This window comes from Helianthus annuus, chromosome 14, assembly GCF_002127325.2.
Source record: "Helianthus annuus cultivar XRQ/B chromosome 14, HanXRQr2.0-SUNRISE, whole genome shotgun sequence".
Classification (NCBI taxonomy): Eukaryota; Viridiplantae; Streptophyta; class Magnoliopsida; order Asterales; family Asteraceae; genus Helianthus; species Helianthus annuus.
In genome coordinates this window covers 161,746,703-161,765,910 of record NC_035446.2, presented here as the reverse complement: position 1 = coordinate 161,765,910, position 19,208 = coordinate 161,746,703, and positions in this window count along the sequence as shown.

The following is a 19,208-nucleotide window of genomic DNA, read 5'->3' as shown; positions in this document are numbered from 1 at the left end:
TGAATAAGATTGAGCTTCTTCACTAGGGATCACTGCAGTATCCTCTTCTATTTCCATGGCCACCTGATTTCAATGGCAGGAGCGAGGTATGGATGATAGGGATACTTATATCTTCTGGAATCTTCAAGGATGATCCTAGGTTGGCCAATGCATTCAGCTTCTGTGTTCTCCTCCCTTGGTACCTGTGTTAAGCTGAAAGAGACAAAAGAGAGTGCCAATTCCTTGACTATCTCTAAATATTTGGTTAGTTTTTCACCTTTAACAGCATAGGATCCATTTAAAGTGATTGGTGATCAATAATGAGTCTACATATACTTTAAGATACTTCACCCCCATATCCTTAGCAATTTGTAAGCCAGCAATTAAGGCTTCATATTCAGCCTCATTGTTAGTTGCTTGGAACTCACAGGCTATGGAGTGGGGTATTATGTCCCCCTGTGGCGATTTTAGTAGTATGCCGAGCCCTGTGTCCTTGACATTTGAGGATCCGTCAGTGTGTAGTATCCAAGGATCCTTGGTCTCATCCAGCTGCTGGACTTCCAATTCTGCTTCCTTTTGTAGATCACTACTGAAATCAGCCACAAAGTCAGCTAGTGCTTGGGATTTGATTGCTGTTCTAGGCTCGTATCTTATATCATGGGCACTAAGCTTTACTGCCCACTTAGCCATTCTTCCGGACATCTCTGGTTTCCTGAGGACATTCTTGATTGGAATATTAGTTTCTAACAACAATATATGGGTTTCAAAATAATGCCTTAACTTAGTTGATGCCATGATTAATGCAAGAATAAGTTTTTCGAGGTGTGAGTACCTGGATTCGGCATCAAGTAAACTCTTACTTACATAGTAGATAGGATATTGTGTACTTCGTGATCCTTAACAAGGACAACACTTACAGCGGTTGAGGATACCGCCAGATATAAGGATAACACATCTCCTTTTTCGGGTTTTGTTAATGCTGGTACTGAGGACATATATTCTTTAAGGGCTTGTAAAGCATTCTTATGTTTTTCAGTCCATTCAAACTTCTTGTTCTTCCTTAGGATATCGTAAAATTCTTTACATTTTTCTGAGGATTTTGATATGAACCTGTTTAAAGCTGCTATCCTGCCTGTTAGCCTTTGCACATCCTTAGCATTGGCAGGGGATTTGATATTCACCAGTGCTTTAATTTGCTCCGGACTTGCTTCAATGCCCCTCTGAGTTACCATATATCCTAGGAATTTACCTGCCTTAACACCAAAGTGGCATTTTGAAGGATTAAGCTTCATGTTATAATTATCAAGGATATCAAATGCTTCTTCCAAATCCCTTAGGTGATCCTCAGCTTTCTTTGATTTGACTACCATATCATCTATGTATACTTCCATAGTTTGTCCAATTTGATCTTTGAACATCATATTCACCAGCCTTTGATATGTTGCACCTGCATTTCTTAATCCAAAAGGCATGGCAATATAGCAATACAAACCGGTTGGGGTCATAAAGGTTGTATCCTCTTGGTCAGGTGGTTCCATCTGAATTTGTTGGAATCCAGATGATGCATCCATAAAGGTCAACAGTTCATGCCCCGCTGTTGCATCCACCATGGAGTCAATGTGGGGTAATGGGAAAGGATCCTTGGGGCATGCCTTATTCAGATCAGTGAAATCGACACATACCCTCCACTTTCCATTTTTCTTTTGGACAACAACCACATTGGCTAACCATTTTGGATATTTTACCTCTCTGATCATTCCTGCTCGAAGTAGTCTCTCTACTTCTTCTTGGATAATGGCATTCCTTTCTGGTGCAAACTTCCTCCTTTTTTGGTGGACTGGTTTGATAAACCTGTCAATGCCAAGTTTGTGAGTAATAATATCCTTAGATATACCTGTCATATCTTCATGTTTCCAAGCAAAGGTAGATTTTCTTCTTTTGAGGAAGGATATTAAGTCTTCTTTCATCTTGCCAAGGATCCCTGATCCGATATAGATTTTTGATTCAGGATCACTAGGATCCAAGAGGATTTCGTCCACATCTTGTTCCCTTGCCTCCAAGACATTCCTCGGAGGATACTGTAATTGCTATTGCTCCCTTGGCTTCGAGGTTGGCTTCATGGATGAGGTATAACAATCCTTAGCCTCCTGCTGATCACTGTCGATCTTGATTATTCCCCATGGGCTAGGGAGCTTCACACATTGATGGTAGGTGGATGGGACTGCTTTCATATCATGTATCCAAGGCCTGCCAAGGATAACATTGCAACAAGATAAACAGTCAATAACACAAAATTTCTGATAATTATGTAATCCTTCCACGTAGATTGGGAGTTTGATGTCCCCCAGAGTTTTCTTCGTTTCTCCACTGAATCCTACAAGCACGGAGGATCTTGGTGTGATGTCTGATTCTGGGATACCCATTTTCTTCAGAACATCAAGCTGGATAATGTTCACTGAGCTTCCTCCGTCGATAAGGATCATGCGGACAAAATGGTTAGAGATAAAGAGAGTAATAACTAAACTATCATGATGAGGATCCTGGATGTTAATGCGATCATCCTCATCAAACGTTATCGTCTTTCCTTCTGAGACACTTGATGTTCGAATAGGTCTCTCTCCATTATCCATTTTTGCTTCCTTTGCATGCCTTTTGGCCGCCGAGAAGGATGTACCACAGATGTCTGATCCTCCGGAAATAAAGTTGATCACTTGTGCATTCGCCGGAGGGGCTGGAGCCTTTTCAGGGATCCTTTCAGGATCCTGAGTCCTTTGCTTTTTTCTTCCCAACAATTCTTTTAGATGCCCCTTGCTTAACAGATATCCAATTTCTTTTCTTAAAGCTATGCATTCTTCAGTTAGATGCCCGAAATCCTCATGGTATGCACACCATTTTGACTTGTCTTTAGTCCCGGATGGTTTATCATTCTTCCTGGGCCACCTAGCTTTTTCTCCTAGATTCTGCATTGCAAGGATTAGTTCATAATTATCAACGGAAAAACAATATTCGGAGATTGGAGGATAATCTTCATCATCCTCTTCCTGGTCAACAGCATGCACATTCTGGTTGTCATTTCTATGGTAGGATTTGAATTTATTGTTCTTGAAGGAGGATCCTTGCTTCTCCTGTTTTGAGGATCCTACTTGTCTCTCCTGGATCCTCTTGTCATCCTCTAGCCGGATGAACCTGAGTGCCCGAGTTCTTACTTCATCTAGATTCCTGCATGGTGTCATAACAAGATCATCATAGAATAATGAATCCTTAAGCAGTCCCATTTTGAAGGCTTCAACAGCCGTAGCCATATCCAAGTTGGGAATGTCCAAGGATTCTTTACTGAATTTAGTTATATAATCCCTTAATGATTCATTATGACTTTGAGTTACCCTATATAAATCACTAGTTAATCTTTCAAATTTTCTACTACAAGAGAATTGGTTATTGAATAAATTAACTAAATTAGCAAATGAAGTAATAGAGTAAGGGGGAAGACTTAGCAGCCATTTAAGAGTTGATCCAGTAAGAGTGGATCCAAATCCTTTACATAGGCATGCTTCCTTTAACTTTTCCGGATTGGATTGATCTCCATCCTCTCCCGGTATTGTGCTATGTGCTCCTCAGGACCCGTTGCACCTGTTAGGAGTAAGGGGAAGAAGAGAAAGACTTCTGAGGATCTCCAAGGATTTCCCCTGATCCGCCAACAGTTTCTCGACTATGTCAATGAGGTAAGGATCATTGCCCCTGTTGGTTATCCTTCTCGAGTATCCTGCTTGTGTATTCTGCCTGTATATCCTGCTTCTTTGAGGATCACCTGATCCTGAACTTACCTTTTTTTCTCTTTTGCAGAAACTTGCTGAGATTGAGACCTACCTTGGCCATGTCGAGGATCAGGAAAGCCAAATCGCCGACCTCCAACAAATGGGCGTGTTAAAGGATCTCAAGATAGCCGATCTTGAGAAGGAACTCCGGGCTACAAAGGATGAGGCTGCTCAAAGGCTGATTGACATGGATGGCGAGAAGCAGGAGATCATCCAGGATGCCAAGGTCTCTGCCGCAACTGCTACGTACAAGATACAACTACAAATGGCTGCGGAGGCTCAGGATCCTGCCTTTGACAAAAGCTCATGGGACGTGGAGGGTTGGAAGGCAAGATTGGCAGAGCTGGAGGATGAGGACGAAGCAGAGGAGATCCCAATGCTGGAGGGCGGTGATGCTGACAAGGATCAGGGTGGAGAAGCTGGTGGTGATGGAGCAGCAAAGGTGTGAGCTGCTGGATTGGGCGATGATGGATATTTCGAGACTAGGCCGGAGCCCAATTTTTTGAGTTTGGTAGTGGTTTGTTTGTGGTTGTTGATGTTTGAAACAATTATGGTTTGTAACTTGAACACTAGTTTTTAGGATTAAGGATCATGGATCCTTTGGACAATAGGTAGGATTACAAAAGGTGGAGGGATCCTCTGTTTGGGGGATGAAGCCTTTGTGATCCTGCCGCCTTTAATTTCCTGCACCTGCTAAGACCGCATAGACAATGGACACCCTTTGCCAACCCATGTGGACGGGCCACGTTTTGCTGGTAGAAATGTGGGTTGGCAATTTTGACAACTTTTTGAAAGGGTTTAAGATCCTTTTGTTAATAATATAACTCTAATCTTTCTGGCTTATCTCGTGTTGTTATCCTTTATTTATCTTCTTATTTCCCAGTTTTTAGAAACATATTTGTTAGAGTAACAAGAGTTGAGCAAACCATGTTTAATAAATTTAGGATATGATCCTAGATCAAATATCCTATCATTGAAAATTTTCAAGGATCATAGTTTTAGTTGTCACAGTGTAGGGGTTGTTTAGTATAATCAAAATAGTCAAGGATCATACCTGAGGATCCAAGTTAGGATCCTAACCTTTAATCAAGATAACCATAAGTGAAATTTTAATGGATGATAAGGATTAAGGATCCTTATTTGTTTAACTTCGAGAACCTGAAAAATGGAACATATCTTGGGACTAAGCGAATGTAAAAGATAAATTAGTAGCTGGGGACATGCCCAAAGGATAACTGGGGATGATCCAAAAGGATCACTGGGGACAAGCCCAAAGGATAACTGGGGACAAGCCCGAAGGATAACTGGGGACAAGCCCAAAGGATCGTATGTAAACTGGAGTATGGCCCTTACTGGCGACTATCCAAACTTAGTGACATGAAAATGTCAAAACCTTAGCTAACGTGAAAACGTTAGAAACCTTATGAACGGATGTATGGTACGTCTACCATTATACGTAGGATCCTGGGTATAGCCAGTACGATGAGGTTGTCAGCCCCGGAAGTGGGTACTGGTCCCAAAGACGTGAACTATATCAGGATCATCGTGCGCGGCTGGCGGAAACTGGGGATAATCCCAAGGATAACTGGGGACAAGCCCAAGGATCTGCGTTGCTTTTGAAGATCTTTGACGATATGCTGTAGATACCTGAACTATCATAACTCAAATGGTTCGTGAGAAGAGGATGAAGGATACAGGATCCTTATCCTTTGGTAAAAAGTAAGGAAATGTAAATGTTTTAAGATAAGGATATTACCAGATTAAGGATCACTGACATCACCGGGATCCTTCGAGGATACTTCAATAAAAGGATCACATGCTTGAAGGATCATGTTCACATAAAGTATCTCTTTAAGTGAACAACATTCCAGGCTCTTGGTAACAAGTTTCCTTCCATGGTTAGCAATCTGTATGCCCCCTTTCCTGCTTCAGCTTCAATCAAGTAAGGGCCTTCCCACTTTGGTGCTAACTTCCCGTCAGCAGGATTAATAGTGTTTTGGAATGCTTTTCTCAACACCATATCTCCGACTTGAAACTTCCTTATCCTAACATTTTTGTTGTAAGCACCAGCCATTCTTTGTTGGTAGCTTGCCATCCTTATCCTAGCCAGATCCCTGATTTCCTCAATAGTATCCAAATCCTGAGCCAGGATTGTAGCATTCTCTTCAGGATCACGAGCACTTGTTCTAGCAGTTGGGATCACCATCTCTATTGGGATCACTGCTTCTGCCCCAAATACTAAAGAAAAAGGTGTTTGACCAGTGGCATTCTTGGGAGTTGTTCTATCAGCCCATAGCACATAAGGTAACTCCTCTGCCCATTTTCCCTTCTTGGATCCTAGCTTCTTCTTCAGATTGTTGATGATGATCTTGTTGGATGATTCTGCTTGGCCATTGGCTTGTGGATAAACTGGTGTTGATGTTATCATCTTGATTTCCCAACTGTCACAAAAGTTAGTAGTTCTGCTTCCAATGAATTGGGAACCATTATCACATACAATTTCAGAGGGAATGCCAAATCTAGTTATAATGTTTCTTTTGATAAAGGATATAACTTCTTTTTCTCTGACTTGAGCAAAAGCTTCATCTTCTATCCACTTAGAGAAGTAGTCAGTCATGGCAAACATAAATACTTTTCCACCAGGTGCTTTAGGGAGCTTGCCAACTATATCCATCCCCCATCTCATGAATGGCCAAGAGGATGGTATGGGGTGTAGCAATTCAGCTGGTTGATGAAGGATATTGTTGTGTCTTTGACAAGGATCACATTTCCTAGCATATTCTACAGCATCCCTTTTCATGGTTGGCCAGTAGTATCCTGTTCTAAGGATCCTTGAGAACAATGCCCTGCCCCCAGTGTGGTTTCCACAATCTCCTTCATGGAAGTCTCTCAACACTTCTTCAATTTCAGGATCCTCGATACATCTCAAATATGGTCCTGCAAGAGATCGTTTATATAGCACATTATTTAAGATTGTGAATTGAGATACCTTAATCCTGAAGGCTCTAGGATTTTCTCCCATCGGAATCTCCCCGTATTGCAAGTATCTTATGATTGGTGAGATCCATGATCCTGCATAAGATTGAGCTTCCTCACTAGGGATTACTGCAGTATCCTCTTCTATTTCCATGGCTACCTGATTTTCAATAGCAGGAGCCAGGATATGGATGATAGGGATACTTATATCTTCTGGAATCTTTAAGGATGATCCTAAGTTGGCCAATGCATCAGCTTCCGTGTTATCCTCCCTTGGTACCTGTGTTAAGCTGAAAGAGACAAAAGAGAGTGCCAATTCCTTGACTATCTCTAAATATTTGGTTAGTTTTTCACCTTTAACAGCATAGGATCCATTAAAGTGATTGGTGATCAATAATGAGTCTACATATACTTTAAGATACTTTACCCCCATATCCTTAGCAATTTGTAAGCCAGCAATTAAGGCTTCATATTCAGCCTCATTGTTAGTTGCTTGGAACTCACAGGCTATGGAGTGGGGTATTATGTCCCCCTGTGGCGATTTTAGTAGTATCCCGAGCCCTGTGCCCTTGACATTTGAGGATCCATCAGTGTGTAGTATCCAAGGATCCTTGGTCTCATCCAGCTACTGGACTTCCAATTCTGCTTCTTTTTGTAGATCACTACTGAAATCAGCCACAAAGTCAGCTAATGCTTGGGATTTAATGGCTGTTCTTGGCTCATATCTTATATCATGGGCACTAAGCTTTACTGCCCACTTAGCCATTCTTCCTGACATCTCTGGTTTCCTGAGGACATTCTTAATTGGAAAGTTAGTTCTAACAACAATAGTATGGGTTTCAAAATAATGCCTTAACTTAGTTGATGCCATGATTAATGCAAGAATAAGTTTTTCGAGGTGTGAGTACCTGGATTCGGCATCAAGTAAACTCTTACTTACATAGTAGATAGGATATTGTGTACCTTCATGATCCTTAACAAGGACAGCACTTACAGCGGTTGAGGATACCGCCAAATATAAGGATAACACATCTCCTTTTTCGGGCTTTGTTAATGCTGGTGCTGAGGACATATATTCTTTAAGGGCTTGTAAAGCATTCTCATGTTTCTCAGTCCATTCAAACTTCTTGTTCTTCCTTAGGATATCGTAAAATTCTTTACATTTTTCTGAGGATTTTGATATGAACCTGTTCAGAGCTGCTATCCTACCTGTTAGCCTTTGCACATCCTTAGCATTGGCAGGGGACTTGATGTTCACTAGTGCTTTAATTTGCTCCGGACTTGCTTCAATGCCCCTCTGAGTTACCATATATCCTAGGAATTTACCTGCCTTAACGCCAAAGTGGCATTTTGAAGGATTAAGCTTCATGTTATAATTATCAAGGATATCAAATGCTTCTTCCAAATCCCTTAGGTGATCCTCAGCTTTCTTTGATTTGACTACCATATCATCTATGTATACTTCCATAGTTTGTCCAATTTGATCTTTGAACATCATATTCACCAGCCTTTGATATGTTGCACCTGCATTTCTTAATCCAAAAGGCATGGCAATATAACAATACAAACCTGTTGGGGTCATAAAGGCTGTATCCTCTTGGTCAGATGGTTCCATCTGAATTTGTTGGAATCCAGATGATGCATCCATAAAGGTCAACAGTTCATGCCCCGCTGTTGCATCCACCATGGAGTCAATGTGGGGTAATGGGAAAGGATCCTTGGGACATGCCTTATTCAGATCAGTGAAATCGACACATACCCTCCATTTTCCGTTTTTCTTTTGGACAACGACCACATTGGCTAACCATTTTGGATACTTTACCTCTCTGATCATACCTGCTCGAAGTAGTCTCTCTACTTCTTCTTGGATAATGGCATTCCTTTCTGGTGCAAACTTCCTCCTTTTTTGATGGATTGGTTTGATAGACCTGTCAATGCCAAGTTTGTGAGTAATAATATCCTTAGATATACCTGTCATATCTTCATGTTTCCAAGCAAAGGTAGATTTTCTTCTTTTGAGGAAGGATATTAAGTCTTCTTTCATCTTGCCAAGGATCCCTGATCCGATATAGATTTTTGATTCAGGATCACTAGGATCCAAGAGGATTTCGTCCACATCTTGTTCCCTTGCCTCCAAGACATTCCTCGGAGGATACTGTAATTGTTTTGGTCAAAAATCACACAAGGATAATGCAACCAAACTTTATGTAAATGGGGTATGATGCTTGGTTTGTAGAAAAAGTAAAGGATCACTTCAATGAGAAATATGCAAAGACACAATGATTTATACGAGGAAAAAGCCCTTGATCAATGTATGATCTCCGTCATAAAAAACCTCGGGTGATGGCAACTACCGATCACCAAACTTCAATATAAGAAAAATAGTTACAACTTTGGATGATAATGAGCTGAGTACAAGGATCACTATAGTTTCGAGTGTCTAAGCGTGTGAGAGTTGTGTTGTGTGTTCTTCCGAATGAGGAAGAGTGTTATATATACAAGTGTAGGTGACCTATTTTAGGTAAAAAGACTAATAATCAGCTCATTACCCCTTTAGAAATAAAAGTAAATCTAGCCTAAATTATCGCCCTTAAATCATGCCAAGTTTCCATATCCTTCACAACGTCCATCTCCGATTAAGCACATGCCATAGTTGTGAAGACGTGTCCTTTAATTGTGATGCTAAGAGCGGATCCTGCTAGTCATTCCTGCAAAACAACATTAAATTCAACGAAAGCAACTGTTAGCATGAGGATCCTATGATGGTCCGTGATCCTGATCCTGGAAGTCTGCTGAGGATCACTATCTGCCAAAGAAACATGGATCACTGGTTAGGATCACATGTGAGGATCATGTATTGTAAAAAATCCAGCCCTAACAATTGCCCCCAAAATATAAGGAGTGATTTTGTAAATAAATGAGTTATATTTTGTTCTGATCTTATCTTCAACGGACAACATAACTAGCCGTTATAACCGGACTAGCCGTTGCGATCATTACGTCACTGAAGTGACATCCCTGCAAATCATGATTATAAATAGGAGATAGGGTAAGGATCGATTTGCATTTAAATTCAGGATATACTCCCTTTATAACCTCCACCGAAGATTGATCAGGTATTCTCTTCCTTTCTTTCTTCCTTTTCCTGCTCTGTTTTTTCTGTTTCTGCTCCGCTACAAGGATGTTGCTCCGAAATTCTCCCCATAAGGATCACGAGAAGAGCAGTCCCCTGAAAAGCCAAGGGATCATTAAGTACTCTCCTACGGAGAGATGTTGCTTTACCGATGCTCATGTAGATAAGATTCGTCATTGCTTTCCGACGGATGCTGTTTTCAAATCCTTCACCTCCACTGCTTTGAGCGACTTTGTTTCAGACGCCTGGGTGATCTTTCCTGCAACTCCGTTTACCATAGGATATTCGTATCCTTTTCCGGCCTTCACCCAATCTTTCTTTTCTTTGACCGGCATATCTTATATCCAAGCTATGCCGATGATCTGGAGGGTCTTGTATACCTTCGAGAGGATCATCGAGCAGGAGGGGATTGATTTAGGGATGGCAGAGCTGGCCGAGCTTTATGATCTCACCATGTTTGGTTCTCATCGATATTTGCTGAAACGGAAGGCCGGGGAGGATCACCCTATTTTAAAGGTTACCAAAAATGATACAAACTGGAAGCGTCGTTTCTTCTTTGTGAGAAGGGATTCCCTCCCTGATGGGAATGATCTGCCCAAGGAGTGGGCCACCCATGGTAGGATAGAGGATCCTGGAAGGATCACCATCAGACTTGTCTCTTATGATGAGGATCACTAATATTTTTTGTTTATTGTGCAGCTATCTCCATTGCTCATCTCAAATTAACCCCTGCTGCCAGAGAGAGGGTTCTAGCTTTCAAGAAGCTTGATCCTGAAATCAGAAGTTTTCAAGTCACCGTCCAAGATTCACAAGAAGTATCCTCCGCATCTGCCACTATGTCAAGTAAGTATCCTTATTAGAAAGTAAGTTATATGTGAGACTGTTTAATTAGTAGGGGAACTTATCTTGTTTTGATTGTGCAGGCGCTGGGAAACCTGCTAAGTCTGCCAAGTCAGCCTCCAAGTTCGGGATTGATGAACTTGCCAATGTCAAGTCTTCGAGAAAGAAAGCTTCTGTAGCCAGTCCCTCTGCTTCGGCTCCTAAAGCACCTGTTAGAGGTAAGGGGAAGAAGAGGAAGACCTCTGAGGATCTCCAAGGATTTCCCCTGATCCGCCAACAGTTCCTCGATTATGTCAATGAGGTAAGGATCATTGCCCCTGTTGGTTATCCTTCTCGAATATCCTGCTTGTATATCCTGCTTCTTTGAGGATCACCTGATCCTGAACTTACCTTTTTTCTCTTTTGCAGAAACTTGCTGAGATTGAGACCTACCTTGGCCATGTCGAGGATCAGGAGAGCCAAATCGCCGACCTCCAACAAATGGGCGTGTTAAAGGATCTCAAGATAGCCGATCTTGAGAAGGAACTCCGGGCTACAAAGGATGAGGCTGCTCAAAGGCTAATTGACATGGATGGCGAGAAGCAGGAGATCATCCAGGATGCCAAGGTCTCTGCCGCAACTGCTATGTACAAGATACAACTACAAATGGCTGCGGAGGCTCAGGATCCTGCCTTTGACAAGAGCTCATGGGACGTGGAGGGTTGGAAGGCAAGATTGGCAGAGCTGGAGGATGAGGACGAAGCAGAGGAGATCCCAATGCTGGAGGGTGGTGATGCTGACAAGGATCAGGGTGGAGAAGCTGGTGGTGATGGAGCAGCAAAGGTGTGAGCTGCTGGATTGGGCGATGATGGATATTTCGAGACTAGGCCGGAGCCCAATTTTTTGAGTTTGGTAGTGGTTTGTTTGTGGTTTGAAACAATTATGGTTTGTAATCTTTGAACAATAGTTTTTAGGGTTAAGGATCTTGGATCCTTTGAACAATAGGTAGGATCGCAAAAGGTGGAGGGATCCTCTGTTTGGGGGATGAAGCCTTTGTGATCCTGCCGCCTTTAATTTCCTGCACCTGCTAAGACCGCATAAACAATGGACACCCTTTGCCAACCCATGTGGACGGGCCACGTTTTGCTGGTAGAAATGTGGGTTGGCAATTTTGACAACTTTTTGAAAGGGTTTAAGATCCTTTTGTTAATAAAATAACTTTAATCTTTCTGGCTTATCTCGTGTTGTTATCCTTTATTTATCTTCTTATTTCCCAGTTTTTAGTAACATGAGTTGAGCAAACCATGTTTAATAAATTTAGGATATGATCCTAGATCAAATATCCTATCATTGAAAATTTTCAAGGATCATAGTTTTAGTTGTCAAAGTGTACGGGTTGTTTAGTATAATCAAAATAGTCAAGGATCATACCTGAGGATCCAAGTTAGGATCCTAACCTTTAATCAAGATAACCATAAGTGAAACTTTTAATGGATGATAAGGATTAAGGATCCTTATTTGTTTAACTTTGAGAACCTGAAAAATGGAACATATCTTGGGACTAAGCCAATGTAAAAGATAAATTAGTAGCTGGGGACATGCCCAAAGGATAACTGGGGATGATCCCAAAGGATCACTGGGGACAAGCCCAAAGGATAACTGGGGATGATCCCAAAGGATCACTGGGGACAAGCCCAAAGGATAACTGGGGACAAGCCCAAAGGATAACTGGGGACAAGCCCAAAGGATCGTATGTAAACTGGAGTATGGCCCTTACTGGCGACTATCCAAACATAGTGACATGAAAATGTCAAAACCTTAGCTAACGTGAAAACGTTAGAAACCTTATGAACGGATGTATGGTACGTCTACCATTATACGTAGGATCCTGGGTATAGCCAGTACGATGAGGTTGTCAGCCCCGGAAGTGGGTACTGGTCCCAAAGACGTGAACTATATCAGGATCATCGTGCGCTGCTGGCGGAAACTGGGGATAATCCCAAGGATAACTGGGGTTGGACCCAAGGATCTGCGTTGCTTTTGAAGATCTTTGACGATATGCTGTAGATACCTGAACTATCATAACTGAAATGGTTCATGAGAAGAGGATGAAGGATACAGGATCCTTATCCTTTGGTAAAAAGTAAGGAAATATAAATGTTTTAAGATAAGGACATTACCAGAGTAAGGATCACTGACATCACCGGGATCCTTTGAGGATACTTCAATGTAAGGATCACATGCTTGAAGGATCATGTTCACATAAAGTATCTCTTTAAGTGAACAGCATTCCAGGCTCTTGGTAATAAGTTTCCTTCCATAGTTAGCAATCTGTATGCCCCCTTTCCTGCTTCAGCTTCAATTAAGTTAGGGCCTTCCCACTTTGGTGCTAGCTTCCCGTCAGCAGGATTAATAGTGTTTTGGAATGTTTTTCTCAACACCATATCTCCGACTTGGAACTTCCTTATCCTAACATTTTTGTTGTAGGCACCAGCCATTCTTTGTTGGTAGCTTGCCATCCTTATCCTAGCCAGATCCCTGATTTCCTCAATAGTATCCAAATCCTGAGCCAGGATTGTAGCATTTTCTTCAGGATCACGAGCACTTGTTCTAGCAGTTGGGATCACCATCTCTGTTGGGATCACTGCTTCTGCCCCAAATACTATAGAAAAAGGTGTTTGACCAGTGGCATTCTTGGGAGTTGTTCTATCAGCCCATAGCACATAAGGTAACTCCTCTGCCCATTTTCCCTTCTTGGATCCTAGTTTCTTCTTCAGATTGTTGATGATGATCTTGTTGGATGATTCTGCTTGGCCATTGGCCTGTGGATGAACTGGTGTTGATGTTATCATCTTGATTCCCCAACTGTCACAAAAGTTAGTAGTTCTGCTTCCAATGAATTGGGAACCATTATCACATACAATTTCAGAGGGAATGCCAAATCTAGTTATAATGTTTCTTTTGATAAAGGATATAACTTCTTTTTCTCTGACTTGAGCAAAAGCTTCAGCCTCTATCCACTTAGAGAAGTAGTCAGTCATGGCAAGCATAAATACTTTTCCACCAGGTGCTTTAGGGAGCTTGCCAACTATATCCATTCCCCATCTCATGAATGGCCAAGAGGATGGTATGGGGTGTAGCAATTCAGCTGGTTGATGAAGGATATTGCTGTGTCTTTGGCAAGGATCACATTTCCTAGCATATTCTACAGCATCCCTTTTCATGGTTGGCCAGTAGTATCCTGTTCTTAGGATCCTTGAGAATAATGCCCTGCCCCCAGTGTGGTTTCCACAATCTCCTTCATGGAAGTCTCTCAACACTTCTTCGATTTCAGGATCCTCAATACATCTTAAATATGGTCCTGCAAGGGATCGTTTATATAGCACATTATTTAAGATTGTAAATTGAGATACCTTAATCCTGAAAGCTCTAGGATTTTCTCCCATCGGAATCTCTCCGTGTTGCAAGTATTTCATGATTGGTGAGACCCATTATCCTGCATAAGATTGAGCTTCTTCACTAGGGATTACTGCAGTATCTTCTTCTATTTCCATGGCCACTTGATTTTCAATAGCAGGAGCCAGGATATGGATGATAGGGATACTTATGTCTTCTGGAATTTTTAAGGATGATCCTAAGTTGGCCAATGCATCAGCTTCCGTGTTATCCTCCCTTGGTACCTGTGTTAAGCTGAAAGAAACAAAAGAGAGTGCCAATTCTTTGACTATCTCTAAATATTTGGTTAGTTTTTCACCTTTAACAGCATAGGATCCATTAAAGTGATTGGTGATCAATAATGAGTCTACATATACTTTAAGATATTTCACCCCCATATCCTTAGCAATTTGCAAGCCAGCAATTAAGGCTTCATATTCAGCCTCATTGTTAGTTGCTTGGAACTCACAGGCTATGGAGTGGGGTATTATGTCCCCCTGTGGCGATTTTAGTAGTATCCCGAGCCCTGTGCCCTTGACATTTGAGGATCCATCAGTGTGTAGTATCCAGGGATCCTTGGTCTCATCCAGCTGCTGGACTTCCAATTCTGCTTCTTTTTGTAGATCACTACTGAAATCAGCCACAAAATCAGCTAATGCTTGGGATTTAATGGCGGTTCTTGGTTCATATCTTATATCATGGGCACTAAGCTTTACTGCCCACTTAGCCATTCTTCCTGACATCTCTGTTTTCCTGAGGACATTCTTAATTGGAAAGTTAGTTTTAACAACAATAGTATGGGTTTCAAAATAATGCCTTAACTTCGTTGATGCCATGATTAATGCAAGAATAAGTTTTTCGAGGTGTGAGTACCTGGATTCGGCATCAAGTAAACTCTTACTTACATAGTAGATAGGATATTGTGTACCTTCATGATCCTTAACAAGGACAGCACTTACAGCGGTTGAGGATACCGCCAAATATAAGGATAACACATCTCCTTTTTCAGGCTTTGTTAATGCTGGTGCTGAGGACATATATTCTTTAAGGGCTTGTAAAGCATTCTCATGTTTCTCAGTCCATTCAAACTTCTTGTTCTTCCTTAGGATATCGTAAAATTCTTTACATTTTTCTGAGGATTTTGATATGAACCTGTTCAGAGCTGCTATCCTGCCTGTTAGCCTTTGCACATCCTAAGCGTTGGCAGGTGACTTGATGTTCACTAGTGCTTTAATTTGCTCCGGACTTGCTTCAATACCTCTCTGAGTTACCATATATCCTAGGAATTTGCCTGCCTTAACGCCAAAGTGGCATTTTGAAGGATTAAGCTTCATGTTATAATTATCAAGGATATCAAATGCTTCTTCCAGATCCCTTAGGTGATCCTCAGCTTTCTTTGATTTGACTACCATATCATCTATGTATACTTCCATAGTTTGTCCAATTTGATCTTTGAACATCATATTCACCAGCCTTTGATATGTTGCACCTGCAAAATCCAAAGGGCATGGCAATATAACAATACAAACCTGTTGGGGTCATAAAGGCTGTATCCTCTTGGTCAGATGGTTCCATCTGAATTTGTTGGAATCCAGATGATGCATCCATAAAGGTCAACAGTTCATGCCCCGCTGTTGCATCCACCATGGAGTCAATGTGGGGTAATGGGAAAGGATCCTTGAGACATGCCTTATTCAGATCAGTGAAATCGACACATACCCTCCACTTTCCGTTTTTCTTTTGGACAACGACCATATTGGCTAACCATTTTGGATACTTTACCTCTCTGATCATACCTGCTCGAAGTAGTCTCTCTACTTCTTCTTGGATAACGACATTCCTTTCTGGTGCAAACTTCCTCCTTTTTTGATGGATTGGTTTGATAGACCTGTCAATGCCAAGTTTATGAGTTATGATATCCTTAGATATACCTGTCATATCTTCATGTTTCCAAGCGAAGGTAGATTTTCTTCTTTTGAGGAAGGATATCATGTCTTCTTTCATCTTGCCAAGGATCCCTGATCCGATATAGATTTTTGATTCAGGATCACTAGGATCCAAGAGGATTTCGTCCACATCTTGTTCCCTTGCCTCCAAGACATTCCTCGGAGGATACTGTAATTGCTATTGCTCCCTTGGCTTCGAGGTTGGCTTCATGGATGAGGTATAACAATCCTTAGCCTCCTGCTGATCACTGTCGATCTTGATTATTCCCCATGGGCTAGGGAGCTTCACACATTGATGGTAGGTGGATGGGACTGCTTTCATATCATGTATCCAAGGTCTGCCAAGGATAACATTGCAACAAGACAAACAGTCAATAACACAAAATTTCTGATAATTATGTAATCCTTCCACGTAGATTGGGAGTTTGATGTCCCCCAGAGTTTTCTTCGTTTCTCCACTGAATCCTACAAGCACGGAGGATCTTGGTGTGATGTCTGATTCTGGGATACCCATTTTCTTCAGAACATCAAGCTGGATAATGTTCACTGAGCTTCCTCCATCGATAAGGATCCTGCGGACAAAATGGTTAGAGATAAAGAGAGTAATAACTAAACTATCATGATGAGGATCCTGAATATTGATGCGATCATCCCCATCAAACGTTATTATCTTCCCCTCTGAAACACTTGATGTTCTAATAGGCCTTTCTCCATTATCCATTTTTGACTCCTTTGCATGCCTTTTGGCCGCCGAGAAGGATGTACCACAGATGTCTGATCCTCCGGAAATAAAGTTGATCACTTGTGCATTCGCCGGAGGTGCTGGAGCCTTCTCAGGGATCCTTTCAGGATCCTGAGTCCTTTGCTTTTTCCTTCCCAATAATTCTTTTAGGTGCCCTTTGCTTAACAGATATCCAATCTCTTTTCTTAAAGCTATGCATTCTTCAGTCAGATGCCCGAAATCCTCATGGTAAGCACACCATTTTGACTTGTCTTTAGTCCCGGATGGTTTATCATTCTTCCTGGGCCACCTAGCTTTTTCACCTAGGTTCTGCATTGCAAGGATTAGTTCATGATTATCAACGGAAAAACAATATTCTGAGATTGGAAGATAATCTTCATCATCCTCTTCTTGGTCAACAGCATGCACATTCTGGTTCTTATTTCTATGGTAGGATTTGAATTTGTTGTTCTTGAAGGAGGATCCTTGCTTCTCCTGTTTTGAGGATCCTACTTGTCTCTCCTGGATCCTCTTGTCATCCTCTAGCCGGATGAACCTGAGTGCCCGAATTCTTACTTCATCTAGATTCCTGCATGGTGTCATAACAAGATCATCATAGAATAGTGAATCCTTAAGCAGTCCCATTTTGAAGGCTTCAACAGCCGTAGCCATATCCAAGTTGGGAATGTCCAAGGATTCTTTACTAAATTTAGTTATATAATCCCTTAATGATTCATTATGACTTTGAGTTACCCTATATAAATCACTGGTTAATCTTTCAAATTTTCTACTACAAGAGAATTGGTTATTGAATAAATTAACTAAATTAGCAAATGAAGTAATAGAGTAAGGGGGAAGACTTAGCAGCCATTTAAGAGCTGATCCAGTAAGAGTGGATCCAAATCCTTTACATAGGCATGCTTCCTTTAGCTTTTCCGGGAGTGGATTGATCTCCATCCTTTCCCTGTATTGTGCTATGTGCTCCTCAGGATCCGTTGTACCATCATACAGCTTCATAGTAGGGATATGGAACCTTTTGGGTACCTCTGCATCACAAATTGGTGGTGCAAAGCGAGATACCTTATGGCTTCCATCTGCGATCTCTGGGATAGGCTTGACTACCCCTGGAACACTTGAGATCATATCTTTTAGCTTCTGCAACTCCCTGGCCATAGCATGATTGATACCTGTATCCTGCATGAATCCATGGTTAGTGGTAAGATAATTATTTAAAGTGTTACCTCCTATTGGGTTCAAGTTAGTGAATCCATATTGCTGGGATTCGGGGATAACGGAGGGACGAGTGGAAGCAATGGTCTGCATTGGAATGAAGTCCCCTTGATGGACATCTAGACTTCCTGTTTGCAAACTTTTTAGGGATCCTGGCATCTGGAAGGATCCTGGTATCTGGGATGATCCTGGAACGAAGGAGGATCCTTGAACCTGGGATGATCCTGGAACAAAGGAGGATCCTTGACCCTGGGATAATCCTGGAACAAAGTAGGATCCTTGAAACTGCTGTGCTCCCGGATAGGCTCCCAAATTCATGAAGGATCCCATATGCTGGGGGTAGGATCCTGCCGGCTGAAAGTGTGAGCCTAATGCCTGAGTCATTGCTGTCGATCTGTGGTGCAATCCTCTTGATTCTCCCATAATTTGCACGTCTGGAATTCCCGATGGCTGAGAAGTGATCATTGGAGTATCAAAGCTCAAGGATTTGGGCATCAGTGGGGAATGATCCTCTGCCGTTTTCTTTTGTCTTTTGAGATCTCCAATTACCCTGAGGATCCTTTCATTAGTTTCATCTTGCCGCTGCATACGATCCTTCATCTGCAAAATCAAAGTAAATACGTCACTAGTACTGGGAATATAAGAATTCATAGCAGAAGGAGATGGAGTTTTGGAGTTAGTAGAAGTTGGTCTCTTCTCAGCATTCTTCTGGGATCCTGCCGGTGGAGGAGGCAGAGTGTTCTGAGACGAGGTGACTGCAGACATCGCCGTGGACATGTTTTTCAATGATGAAGCCATGTAATTCTTTGAAATGATTTCGAACAGAAAGTTTTCTTATGAATGAAGCACCAATTGCCCCACCGTGGGCGCCAAACTGTTTTGGTCAAAAATCACACAAGGATAATGCAACCAAACTTTATGTAAATGGGGTATGATGCTTGGTTTGTAGAAAAAGTAAAGGATCACTTCAATGAGAAATATGCAAAGACACAATGATTTATACGAGGAAAAAGCCCTTGATCAATGTATGATCTCCGGCATAAAAAACCTCGGGTGATGGCAACTACCGATCAATGTATGATCTCCGGCATAAGAAAAATAGTTACAACTTTGGATGATAATGAGCTGAGTACAAGGATCACAATAGTTTCGAG